Source organism: Anopheles stephensi, chromosome 3 (genome assembly GCF_013141755.1).
Source record: "Anopheles stephensi strain Indian chromosome 3, UCI_ANSTEP_V1.0, whole genome shotgun sequence".
NCBI lineage: Eukaryota > Metazoa > Arthropoda > Insecta > Diptera > Culicidae > Anopheles > Anopheles stephensi.
Genome location: NC_050203.1, coordinates 78,931,821 through 78,944,897, shown reverse-complemented (window position 1 = coordinate 78,944,897; position 13,077 = coordinate 78,931,821). Strand labels below are relative to the sequence as shown.

At 41.8% G+C, this 13,077-nt stretch overlaps 1 protein-coding gene across 4 annotated transcripts in view; it reads right to left on the bottom strand.

The window, feature by feature from the left end:
• LOC118514699 (kinesin-like protein CG14535) overlaps positions 1-13,077 on the bottom strand; it is a 119,817-nt gene that overhangs the window by 78,156 nt on the left and 28,584 nt on the right. Inside the window, exons 1-2 of one of the 4 annotated variants that reach the window (XM_036061764.1) lie at positions 3,170-3,356; positions 1,583-1,847 (exon numbers count right to left, since the gene is read on the bottom strand). The exons of 2 other annotated variants lie outside the window; for them this stretch is intronic. The gene's annotated coding sequence lies outside the window, so the exon portion shown is untranslated. Of the gene's footprint in view, positions 1-1,582; positions 3,357-13,077 lie in introns of those variants that run through there. One more of the 4 variants, XM_036061763.1, reaches the window with a different exon arrangement.

Genomic DNA, 13,077 nt, shown 5'->3' with positions numbered 1-13,077 from the left:
TGGGAACGGTCGTTGTTCAGAATCAGAGGAACTGCTTGATGAAAAGCCATCCGACACACGTGAAAAACGGTTTTCAAAGAAGGTAGAACGGCGAATGGATCTTGTGCAAAGTCCTTCTGTTGATTGAAAGCAATCATTTGTGAAGGATCTGTGAGGTGTGAAAGCTTTGTTCAATAGAATGCTTTTGAAGCTTTTTTTGTGTTTGCGTGTTCAAAAATTAATATTTTTGCCTTTATTGTGCAAAAATTTGCTAGTATTTTCAGCATTATGTGCAGATTAGCATCAGACAAGCCATTAACAACTGATTTGTACTGTGCAGCGATCAAAAACTGAATAATTGCATACATTTAGGCGTTGTTTGATACTATTCTTGGCTTTAACGAATGAAAGTGACTGATGTTAAACAGCTTCCAGTATAATTTGTTGTAAAAATAGTGTTGTTTAAGAAAAGGTTACTAAATCCTCCTCCTACTCTGTAATGTCCCAAATAATTTATTGTCAAACCATACAACCAAGTAGTGTAAGGATCTTAAAGCCGTCCTATCTTATTTTGATATAAAGCTTGTTAAGTTTACTGAAACCTAACCTGCTTTTGGGTCTAATGGATATTCAGTTTGCTAAACCAACAAGAAATTGATAGAATAATGTACCAAAAGCTAAAAATTGCATATATCTAGGCGTTCTGCTAAATTAACCATTACATTGACTTGGAGTAAATTTTTTAAATCATTTTTATTCTAAATAAAACACATCATCCAGAGTTTGTGGCCTCAAAAATGTACCCATACCTTCCATTTCAATTCATCTGCCATTAGCAAAACATAAAGATGCCCACGGGCAATCTTTTTCCTTCAAAAGCGAAAACAAAAATCAATAATACTATTTTTAATGCATTGTTTGAAACTCTCTCTCTCTCCGGTGAAGGTTCACTCCATCTTCTATCTGCTGCTACTTGTAGCGCTTGCTCATCCACCCTTGGCCCTTGAGCATCCAGCATCCAGAAGGCACCCTGGGAATGACCGGCTGAGCAGTTGGCACAAATGGAAAATTATTCCCCCGGCTTCCCCTGCTTTCAGGCGCTTCTACCATCGTGTTACGAAACGTCGTCCCAGCATAACGAAACATGAACCGGCATCAGTGTGCTTCCGGTACCGCAAGTGTTACATCCGATTGTCCAATGCCGGGGTCCAGTTCAAGGACAAGGACTTGGCAAAACAAAACTGTTGAGTCAACCAGTTTTTTTCTTCGCTTTCCGTAGAGACATGTAAATCGTAAATGGAAATCGGGGGGTTTTTCATCTCCGTCTAGAAGACAAATCGGACGAATAGTACGGATTGGGATAGGAAGTAAAACCAAAAAAAAAAAAAAACTCCCAAATCACCAAATAAAATCTCCACAAGTTAAAGTTGAAGAGGAAAATAAAAACATGGCTACCCCAAAAACCTCACCCTGCTTGGGTTTGGGTGGAAAAACGAAAGCATTTCCCTAGCCTTTTTACTCAGGGGCTGCGTTGAGTGATGGTATGCAAGCCGAACGAAATGAAACCAACCGACAGACAGACAGAACGCAACATTTTACTTACATCTGCTTGATGAATGAAGTAGAGGAAATATTTTCACTTGCTGGATGACTTTTTTCCACTCACTCACATTCAGAACTTTTCGCTCTTCTTTTTCACTCCTATTTTTCACCAAACAACGTGTGAGCTTTCAGATTTTCTGGCCACGGGCCTCACAATTTTTTAGCCTTTGCTTTGATACACCATTCCCAGCGCGATCAGTACACATTCGCCGCCGGGTTGCGTTTATCTTCAATTTAATAATTTTAATTGAGTCTCACCGGGCGCACTACATATGCCGGGAAAAATACACAGGAAAAAACATTCACTCACTCATTCGCTCGGAATCTAACACCCAACACGGTAGCTTACACGCACACACACACAACACGAACTCACAACATGATGCCAAATGCAGAACCGTGGAAAATGGACGCGTAAACCCCACCGGAATGGAGTCGCCTGCAGCAGTTGATGGATTTTTTTGGGCTCGGTGTAATGGTTTGCCTTTTTTTCCCTGGCCCGAGCGCTTTCCATTCGCTACTATCACTTGCACACTAAATCACACACACACGTACACACGCTCTTGTTTCAAAAATTCACCTTTTTTTCTTCCTCTTTTCGAGCTCAAATTCGATCGCGCAGTTACGCAGGGAAGGAACAAAAAAAAAAGCCTAACCTCAAATGTGTGCACCACCCACAAGTAACGAAGCACGTGCGCTCGTGTTTGGCCCGCGCGTGTAATCAGGTCCTCCCGGTAGCCGATTTCACCTGCTTTCACTGGCGGTTCCCGCGCATAGGCGTATTATCCATCGACAACATCATCGCTCCGTGGAACAACACCGTTATCCTTGTGGCACGGGTGCGGCACCAGGCATCGGGATCGCTTCACCCTGTCCACCGGGCGATGCCATCGTGTGGCATCGAAGCATCACCATCATCATCATCATCGTCGTCGGTGACGCTTCATCGGACGAATTTAACTCGAAGCTTTAGCGAAAGGTTTTTCTCTCTTGCCGGCTTTTTCGGTTACGGCCGGGAGGATCATCTCCGCCGTCGAACTAGCAAGAAAGGGGACCGGTGAAAGTGGAAGCTACCCCGGAAGCAACCGGAAGCTCGAACGAGGTGAAAATCATTTGCGAGTGAAAATTTGCTTCCAACTTTTAGCTCGCTGGGTGGCTCTGATTTTCCTGGTCACGTTTTTCGGGGTGTTTTCGGGGTGTCTGCTTGAATTATGCTGATCGATTTGACTTCCGTTTTCGCTTCTATTTGGAATATACACACATGCACACTAGCACTGGGAATCACACACACCTTTACCTTTTGTAAACACGGTGGAAGCTATCGTTACGTTTTCCTTCTTACACAAACACACCTCAGACTCAGAATCACTCAGCACGTCAGAAGGAATCGAAAGGGAGTAGATTTAACTATCCCTCGAACTTTCATCAAATTGGTTGTGCTGAAATTTTCCAATTTTCGAACGTCGCTTGGTCGCTTGTTCCGGTAACTACTTGCCGATAGTTTTTCCACCCAAATACTGGCTCTATTTTCCTTCCTTTCAGTTGGGAAACGGTTTGACAGAAGAGCAGCTTTACTTCCGGTACGTACATTTGTCACGTTTCACTCGCAAAACCATCGAAGTAAAAGGAGTGATTTTCCATCGCCGTTTATATCCTTTTTTACCGACAGCCGAGGAATAAAAAAACTCACTCACTCTCGCGAAGAAAAACGCGAAACGGAACGTTCGGTCCGCACCGGGAAAAAACAGCGAAAATCGAGTGTGTGTGCTACGACGAGCGCGTCTCGAATGCAACTGAAGCAACCCTAACGAACCGGTTCCGGTTTTTCCTATCGCTCTCTTTCGCTGCCGAAGATTTCCCTTCCGACGGAGATACCAGTCGACATACAGGGTCGACATTCCCGCACGGAAACGTTGCCGGTGTTCTACGTTCGGGAAATGTTGTCACTGTGGGAAAATTGTGTGAGAGCGTGTTTCACTGCTCCGCTGAGAGAGAGAGAGCGCGCGAGAGAGAGAATGAGAGCGAGCGTTGCGTTGGAATGTGTAAAACGGGCTTGCAGGCGGGTTTGCCTTTTGTTCGAAAGCAAAACAAAGCCACGTGATGCGCAGCGCTCGGGAAACATCACTTTGTAAACAGTACTTCCAGGCTGGTTTGGATGTGAGTGAGTGATTGAGTGGCCCTACTGACTGTCTGAAATTGGAAGCATTTTACAAGGGGAACTCACGGCAGAACTGTTTGGGCTGGAATTGATTTTGTCTTTGGCTTTATATAAAAAATAAAATTTTAAAATTCTAAAAAGTTTTACAGAAATGACCGAAAAATCAAAGAGTCCAATTATAATAAGATAATAGTTTAACTAAGGCTAGAAATTATGAGCTACACTTGCTCACTTTATGACAACCTCAACCTAACCTCAAATAGCAACTCGCCTACGATCCGAAGAATGTTCAACCGAATTCCTCCTTAACTGACTGAGTCGGAACAGGGAGCAAATAAAGACGAGCAATAAGAATGATTTCTCCGGCAAGCAGCTATTGTTGGTCCCGTAATTGGTCAGATAAAAATGTGCGGAACATGGATAGCTCGGACTTGGAGAAGGAAGAGAGCAAGACGAATTCCTCGGTAGCCCGTTTTCATATTTTTCTACCAAGAAGGAAAGCCGAGGCTCATACCGAAAGGAAGGATAAAAATGACCCGCATTGTTTCGAGGACTGTTTCACAAAACACACTCCAGTCGGTGGATAGCAGGGAAATTGGCTGTTTTTTTCTCGACAGCAAAACTTTTACCGCGAAATAGGAAAAGACGTTCCACGGAAGGATTATCTCGAGTGATGGAACAGAAAACAGAGCTATACAATAGATGGGTTTCTGGTAGCATAAGAAGGAAACCTGCTTCCGAGCTGATTATCAATCGGAAAATGTAATGAAATCCCTTTTAAAACAAAAGAGTTTTGTCACGCTTTTTCTCGCTCCTGCTCAAACATAAATCATATAAATTAATTTTATTCTTTAGAACAGGTTTTATCTGAGTGCATCTACATGTGTGTGTGTGCTATTTAGGGAGTTTCTTGCCTTCATTTTACCGGGGGAAAAAAGTTAAAGAGCACTCATTATTCATCTCTGTCACCACCCTTCTAAAGACAGCTATTAGGCACCGGAAAAATGGTTGGCTTTCCTTCCGGGAGGCTCAGGCTCAGATCGGTGCACTTATCTCGCTTCGTTCTTCCAAATGTGTTTGGAGACCTCTTTTGGCATGCCTTTTTTGTCTCATTTTTATGGAAAACTCTCACATGATGGCTCATGCGTTTTTCGCGCGTATGAGAAGAGCAACTATTAATTATGTCACTAATTAATGAAGAAAAATGAGACTAACGAGTAGTCTGATTGTGGGTTGATGCCGGGACAGAGAGCATCCCGATAAGAAGCTCCAAACCAGGATGATCGCACCATAATTACCTTCCGTAGCTCCAGTGCTTCTCGTACTAGAGTTGGCCTACTTTAAGCAAACGTATCTGGAACGCCCGGAAAGGAGCGCTCAGAACAGAGGCAGGCAGACTTTTAATAGACCGGGAGTCTTAAAAACCAAATCCCCAACAACCGTACGGGCATTGGTCTACTGTCCGATTTGGCCGATTTGTTGCAGCTGTCCCGTCCCATACGTAGGCGCATCGCGATGCGCGTTGCATTTGCAAGTGTGTAAATATTTACACTTCAACTTAAGCCATTGCCTAAGCCTCTTCCGCCGTGGGTGAGAAAAAGGCCACCATACGGGGATGGGATTAAATACTCAAGTGCTCAAGAAGAAGAAAAAACGGGAGCTACAAACAAGCTGACTTAAGAAGCTGCTCGCTCTCGTCGGACGTAGGTGACCCTTGGGCGGGCAAGAAACAAATGTCCAGCAGTTTGTACGACTCGCTATTGGGAAGTCATAAATCTGGACTTAATTGTTGCTAAATTAATACCGCGTACTGTGGCAGTATGTGTGTTTTTCTGTTTGGGAACGTTGATAGAGCGAGCGTATTTATTGTTGCTCGGGCTCCTGGTATGGGAAAGACGCAAACGTTTGCTGTTTTTAAGATTGAACTTGTTGTTTGGCGAGACTTGAGATGGATGGCTAGCTTTTGTTTGGCCGGCAGACAAACTGGATTGAAAAAATAAAATATTGCTTAGTTGGTAGATCATTATGAAGCATTTACTCTTTCAATACAAAGCCAAATAAGGCTGGTTAGAAGTCCTCCTCTTTATTTGGTTCTATCACCTTCTTTAAGCAGATTATATCCGTAGTTGGATAGTTAAAAGAAGTGGCTCATATAAGCCTCGGGCTCCAGATAATTAGCGCAGGACCATACTTCTATGTATTCTGAAAAAATCTGCTCTCAAACAGCTGCTGAGATCGCTGAGCTCACATCACGAAAACTTGATGAATATCCCGAAAAATTGAAGTTAAACTTTTAGATCCGCAGTCTTCATGGTGTTAAGGTGGATTTCGTCCAATACTTCAAAAATGCCGTCTATTTGTATTAATGTTGGTGTAAAATTAAATTCTGAATAATACAAAGGGGTTACACAGTTCAAAATATAGCCCTTCCTGAATGCTTCTTATTTTTCTTCTTCATCTTCCTTCTTAGCCTAACGACCTCCTAGGTCATGCCTGCCATTACTGGCTTACTAAATTTAATGATACTGTATAGCTGGATAGTCAGTCTTCACTATGGGGGAACGGCCCAGATGAGACTTGAACACCGGTCCTGCCGAGTGAAGACCAGTGTCGTTGTCACCTCTACTACCGGGCCGCCCTTAACCTATCTGAAGATCAGAACATTTTTATCTCAACAGAATCGAATGCTATGTTTCTCATCAAACAGGAGCAAACGATGATTTGATCCACAGAGTTTTGGTCCCATGGTGTTCGCACCTTGACACATTCGATTATTCTACTATTTTCGGGCATTACGCACCCTTGAAGACATCTATTGCTTTAAACGAAATACTTTGCTGGTGAGTGTCCTGGAGGTAGATCCTTAAAGCTATTCTCCAGTATTTTAAGATACCATTATTTTGAACCCTAACGATAGGATTCCAATTGTTATTGTGTTCGTTAAAATACTCTTAGGTCCTTCCGCATCCGAAATTTACTCAATCTTAAATGAAACTTATAATAATATATTAGCCATACCAATTCAGTGATGCATGCATGCTGCCTAGATTTTTTAATGAAAATCATTTCAACCGATGATTTCCAATATTGTAACCAATTCCTAACAACAATCTCCCATCAGCATTAGCAATGTCACTCGAAGTTGGGAATTTATTTCTACAGCTAATCGTATCCTTGTTTGCAGCTTCCAACCCTCGTGAAGGAATCCCAACGCTTTTCGTTTAAATTTGAACAGGCAAACCTTTTAAAGCATTCCTTTTATTTCTCGCTTCATCACCAAAACAAGAGCAGTTCTTTACTGTAAAAAGCATCCATAGCTACACACCTTCCCCGTACGATGACAACGATAAGTCAACGATTGGCAATGGCAACAACACGTGCACCAGGCTGCTGCTGCTGCTGCTGCTGCAACTCGTTGCTGTTAATGTGAAAATAGATTTATCCATCTTTCAAATCACCCAGCGCCGAGTGTGAGCCTGTCCCAAAACCTCCTTTCGATTTTATCCTCACACGCACACACTCCAACCATCCTGTACCAAACCTTCCAGTGACATGATTTACGATCGAGCGGCTTGCGAGTGTTTTTGGTTCGGGATGGCGCTCAGCCAGTTCCGGGATATGCCGGCAGTTTCTAAAAAATGATCCTATAAAAGGAAACGTGTCAATTTTAAAGTGTGTGTAAGATTGGTAGCAAACGGCGAGCAAAAAAAAAAGCAACGAACAACTTTGCCACCCTCAAGATTTCGTGACTCATACGCACGTTCTTCACGTGATTGTTTCGGTTGGCGAAGATGTGAAAACGCACGTTTGAGCACGTTTCGGCTGGGACGGTTGATGGTTTTTATGAGCCCTGTACGGGCGGTGTGGTGGATGCGAGATGCATGGTATTAAATTATCTTCGAGTTTTACTACCGAAAAACGATTCCTTTTTTTCTGTTGGGAATGTACGGATAAGTGGCACGGATCGGTTCAATGAGTTGGCCGACTCCGCTCACGAACGGTCATCAAATCTCATTCGCTTTATTCGCTTCATAAACACCTTGTTCTTTGGGGCATTTTCAACCGTATTTGATGCATCATTAAATCGAATAGCATTTAAACTGCATCATTCGAAGAGTTCTTAAACTTTCCACCACCTCCCGTAACGTAATTTCTAACAGCGCGCCTCATAACAATTACCAAAAGACCACAATTTTTCCCCGTGTAAGCGTGAATCGCATTCAGACACGTTCGGTCACTTTTCGGTCGCAAGAATGGGACCCACTTTAACCGTTCAGCCACAGTTTTGATGGTGATTCGTCTACCGCAGATGGAAAAGCAGATAAACCAACTTGTTTTTTGTTTTCCTCCTTCTGAAGTGCTTTTCCCAACCATTTGGCATAGAAAACGCCAACGAACGGATGCACCTGTCAAAGAGATAAAACCATCCAAATATGCTGCTGTATGCCGCGGCGGGAGAGGAAAACAGGATGAGAGCAGAAGAGCTTCACATAAGCCACAAGCCGGAAAAAACCCCAACACTTTTTCCCCGCCATCGTGAGAGGGGGCGACAAAAATATTTCAAATCAGTTTGACAAAAACAACTGTTTGCCGTAAATTTGTTTATTTCTTGTTGACTGTTTTGGGCCTGTTTCCATCTCGCTCTCGCTCCTCCGCGCGCGTGCCATTCACGTTTTTCCTCCGGCCACACGAAGGCCACAATCCTTTAGTTTTTCGGCCGTTCGCTTTCGCTTCAAAGTGTACCATAAATTTTCACCACAGCGATAATTCGGATTTATGGGTTCCGTTTTACTAGCTCTTTTTTGTTGGTTTGTTTTTTGCTTCTAGCTTATTCCTTTGACCGACCCGCGTGATCGGAAAACTGTACTCCACCGTATGAAACCATCCAACCACGGAGTTGTTGTATAGTTTTCACCCTTAAAAACACCTTTTTCTGTACGAAACATCCCAAACAAAACGATGGCGGCTGCTAAGTACTTGCTGCCAATGCAATGGAAAAATGCATTTCCGAAAAGGTTTGCCCCTTTTTTCCTCTCGGCGGCACACACATGAACACTATCGAGTTACCCGTTCCAACGAGGAAACCTCGAAACAAATCGATTCCACCAACACCAACCGATCCGAGTTTCGGCGGTCTCACCCGACGTTCTCAACAACCATTTATTGCATCCTATTACAGACATGTGTGTGTTTTCTGGTGAATAGTTGTTAAACAAATCAGGTATTGATTACCGGTTAATTTATCGGAAGGAGTAACAATTTTTTTCCGGGCGGGGGAACATTTTGAAGGTGAAAAGTGTCATGTTTTGGGTGTAGTTAATTGGAAATTGATACCACGAGAGGTTGAATTAGGGGCTGTTGGCCTCGAGCGATGGGTTAATTATTTGAAATGCCGACTAGCGAACGTCTTTTGATTGTTAGGGGCCCAGATGTGTAAGGAACTCTTAGAAATGAGATGCACATCGGAAAGGTTAACGCTTCCGAAAAACGGAAAACGCTAGGGGCAAACACCATAACAAACCATTACATGAGCATCTGTAATGTGATATCGGTTGAAGGTGTTGGATGCATGTCGGCGAGTGATGTGGAAGAGTTGGTCGTCAAAATGGCATATTTTTTCTCGTCAAATTGTATGCTGTCTCACAATAGAAGCGAATGTAATCTATAAAGTTCAAGGCCTCTACATTATTTAAAAAAACACCGGCTTTTGAAGAGAAACTTTTAAAGAGAAAATTTTATAAAGTAACTCGAAGGCAGACAAAATACTATGATCATTTTTATACACATCAAACAGATAAATTATTGAACAATGTTTAAAAATTTCTGCATCGTAGTGTAGCGCATTGCATAATTTGAGGCGCTTTTAAGGTTTATGTTTTACTATGAAAAAGGAAGGGTTTTTTTGCGAGGCACAGTGGCGGTAGATTAATTTCAGAGGACTTTAGAGGAAAGGGGTTTTGAGGGCCGCAGCCTACTTTTCATAATAAATTTCGATTGTTTTTCAGACTAAAGGCATTAAGATTCAACATTAAATTATTAGTATTATTAATCTAGTTTAAAAGGTTATCTTATTCATTGCGCTTTGCATAATATAAGGAGTATCGATCTAAAGGATGCCATTAAGTGGTTCATTTTGAAAATATTGAAATGTCCAACGACAGCGCTCTTAAGTTAATTTACCTTAAACAATCTTCCAACAGAAACGCCTAAAATTATGCAATTTTTATTATATGTCAACTGCGCCTATCAATTAATGATTTTTCATGTATTTTTTTCAAACAAGAACATCAAAATCGATTCTTTGTATTAATTTAGCCATGTTATCCATCTATTCCTCACTCAATCGTTTTAATTTCCTTACCACAAAGTTGCACTCGATCATGAATCATCCGTGTCACCCAGGCCAAGCACCCAAGCAAGAAAAAAAATGTCCCAACGCGTAACTGATCGTGAGATAATTTATGTGCTTCATTATCCTCCACCAGATCGCAAACTTGCTCATCCTGCCGCGTTCCTGCAAACGGCTCAAATTAAAAAGGCGCCACACCACCGCCGACGGGATGGCTGAATTCGCGCCACGAGACATCATTAATGCTTTAAAACCCCGTGCGTCGTCACACACGACGCCAAACCATATGGTTGTTTCTTTGAACAGCATCCATAAAGTTAATAAACATGCAACCTTCTCATGGTTGAAGCAGATGATAACTGGCGCGCGCAGTACTACTGTACGGGCAACAAATAAGTCAAATGTTTGCGTTCGGTCCGGGTGTAAGCGGCATCGTAAATCATTCTCGCGGAACTTTGTCACCGACCTTCGACCGAACTATCGACCTCCGGGGGTTCACAACCTGCGGAACTGCGTGGAAAACAAACTCATCTTGAAAGCCCCATAAAATATACAATTAACAGCATTCATCATATTTGGTCGGGTGTGAAGATTGGGGGCCGGACGACCACGAGCCGGCTTGTTCCGTTCAATTTCGCGGAACGTTGAACACCGAAAATGTATTAATCGACAGGATGTTTGACAGGCTTTCGATGAAGCGGGAAAGCAGCTTCTTCCAGTAATGGAAAACTGTCTACCCGATGTGACATGCTTGAGAATGCATTTATTGCTACTTAAAATTCATAGCGATGCACTTTCGCGTAGAACAACCCCCGATGCAGTTATTTTACATCTTAGTAAAAAATATTTACAACAAAGCACAAACACACACACATGCAACCACAACAAAAACACATATAAATAGTAATGTGTCACATCACAATAAAGCATGCTGCCGCAGAAAACCCATAACTCACCAAACGGTAGAAGGAACGGTCTTGGAAGGATGAATGTAAATAAAAGCAGAATTTCCCAAAAGAACCGCACATAAACCAAAACTGAATGAATGTGTGCAAAAAAGAAACGAAAAAGAAAACCTCGTGCGAGCGAATGTGAAAATTGTAAAGTTTTATCAGATCGCCACTTTTTAGCTTCCATTTTCTTTCGTTTACGTGTGCGTGTTCATTATGGAGTGGAGGAAAACCGACCAGCAAAAGAAAAGTGTTCGCACATAAATTTGTCCGGCAAGCAGTTTGTTTTGACGTTCGTGAAACAATTTTTATGACCGAATTGCTGCTGCCGCTACTGCGCTAAACCTTACCGGGTGGCCCTGAAATTGATCGTAACCATCGTCGCCATTTTTCAGACGCATCGCTTGTTCCATTGCTGATGGAGCGCTTATGCATCCTTTTCAAAGGGTATATTAACCAAGTTTTCGTCGAAATGAACGATAAAATGGATTTTGAAAACAAACATTTTTCCTAAAAAAAGGAGAAAAGGGATCTTTATAAGGAAAAAAAAAACTTTTTGAAACTAAACGCAAAAAAAACAAGTTAAACATGATAATAGAAGTTAAAGAAACAAAGACAAAGTAGAAAATGCTTTTGTTAAAAAAATAAAAAGATAAATAAACAAACCTGAAAAGCAAATTTAACTTAAAATTATAATTTAAATCATTACTTAAAATTAAAAAAAAACCCCGAAAGTTAAAAACAAATAAAGTAAAAGAAATACAAGAAAGATAATTTACAAAATGAAATAAAGATAGAAAAAAAGAAAGAAAATAAGATAAACTTCAAAAAAGAAAAAAATCTCAAAAATCAAACAATAATATATAATTTAAGTTTAAAAGATTAACATAAAAAAGAGAACAAACGGTGTCAAACCAGAAAACTTGAATAAATTAAGATATAAAAAATTAAAAATTTATTACATATTCAACATTTTCATACAAAAACATTAAAAAAGAAATAAAAATAAACTCCATAGAAATTTATAAACAAGCAAAATCAAAAATGTTTTAAAATGTTCAAAAAACTTCTTCACAAAAACAAAACTCTCTAGTACAGTTGAAGTTGAAGCCATCATTTTCCTTTCCCATTGCTGCTTGAAGCCACCTCTCTTCCTGAACGGCTAATGTCTGCAACTGTTCCTTCCACTCATCAAACCCCATTGTCTAGCCCGGTGACGTGTTTGTACAATCGCTGCCAACCTAGACAACACAACCCCGGAACGCGCTCGGAGCGGTGAACGAGTCTTGACGGTCGATGACAAAACATCACCACCGAAGACGTCATGAAATATGGGATATTGCGATAAATTTATGACGCGCAAGACCATGCCTGACGGACGACGATCGGCTAGACCAACTACTCACTTTCACCTGCTTCCGTAACCGTGTAAGGAACTTTTAACCGGAGTGCGAGACGTTGCATGGAGCCTGCAACCCACAGCAAACCCAACAGTGGAACTAATTGAATTGAACAGTCCGTAAATTTATTGTGCTGTTTTGTACGAAGGAAACGAGTTTTGGAAAAACACCCCCCCCACCAGGAGACACTAATGTAACCTTTTTTCCGAAATTAGAACCTCGTTAGAATGACTTCCAGCAGAACGCGGGGGAAAACAAGGGAGAACCAATAGCCAAGCGATACTCGAATACGCCCGGAAAAGTCATCAGTTTTCCCCTACCGAACCCCGGGTGGGTGTGATTCGATCTTCAAACGATCTTCGGATGACACAACACGGCGGGAAGTTGAAGTGTCACCGCATTATGAGCAAACATTAGCGTTATTTATTTGGACGGCTTAAGTAGTCGCCTCTCTTTTGTTGCGGTGCACGGTGCAACACGATAGGAATGTTCAAACAAATCGTTGACTTTCACCTCAAACCAAACACCCGATACCAGTAGTGGAACAGCGGTGCGGTTTTTTTGTTCTTCAAACTAATCGGATTGAATTATGTCTTTGCAGGACGGCGGCGTGTACCACCATTAGAGTCGGTTGTTGTT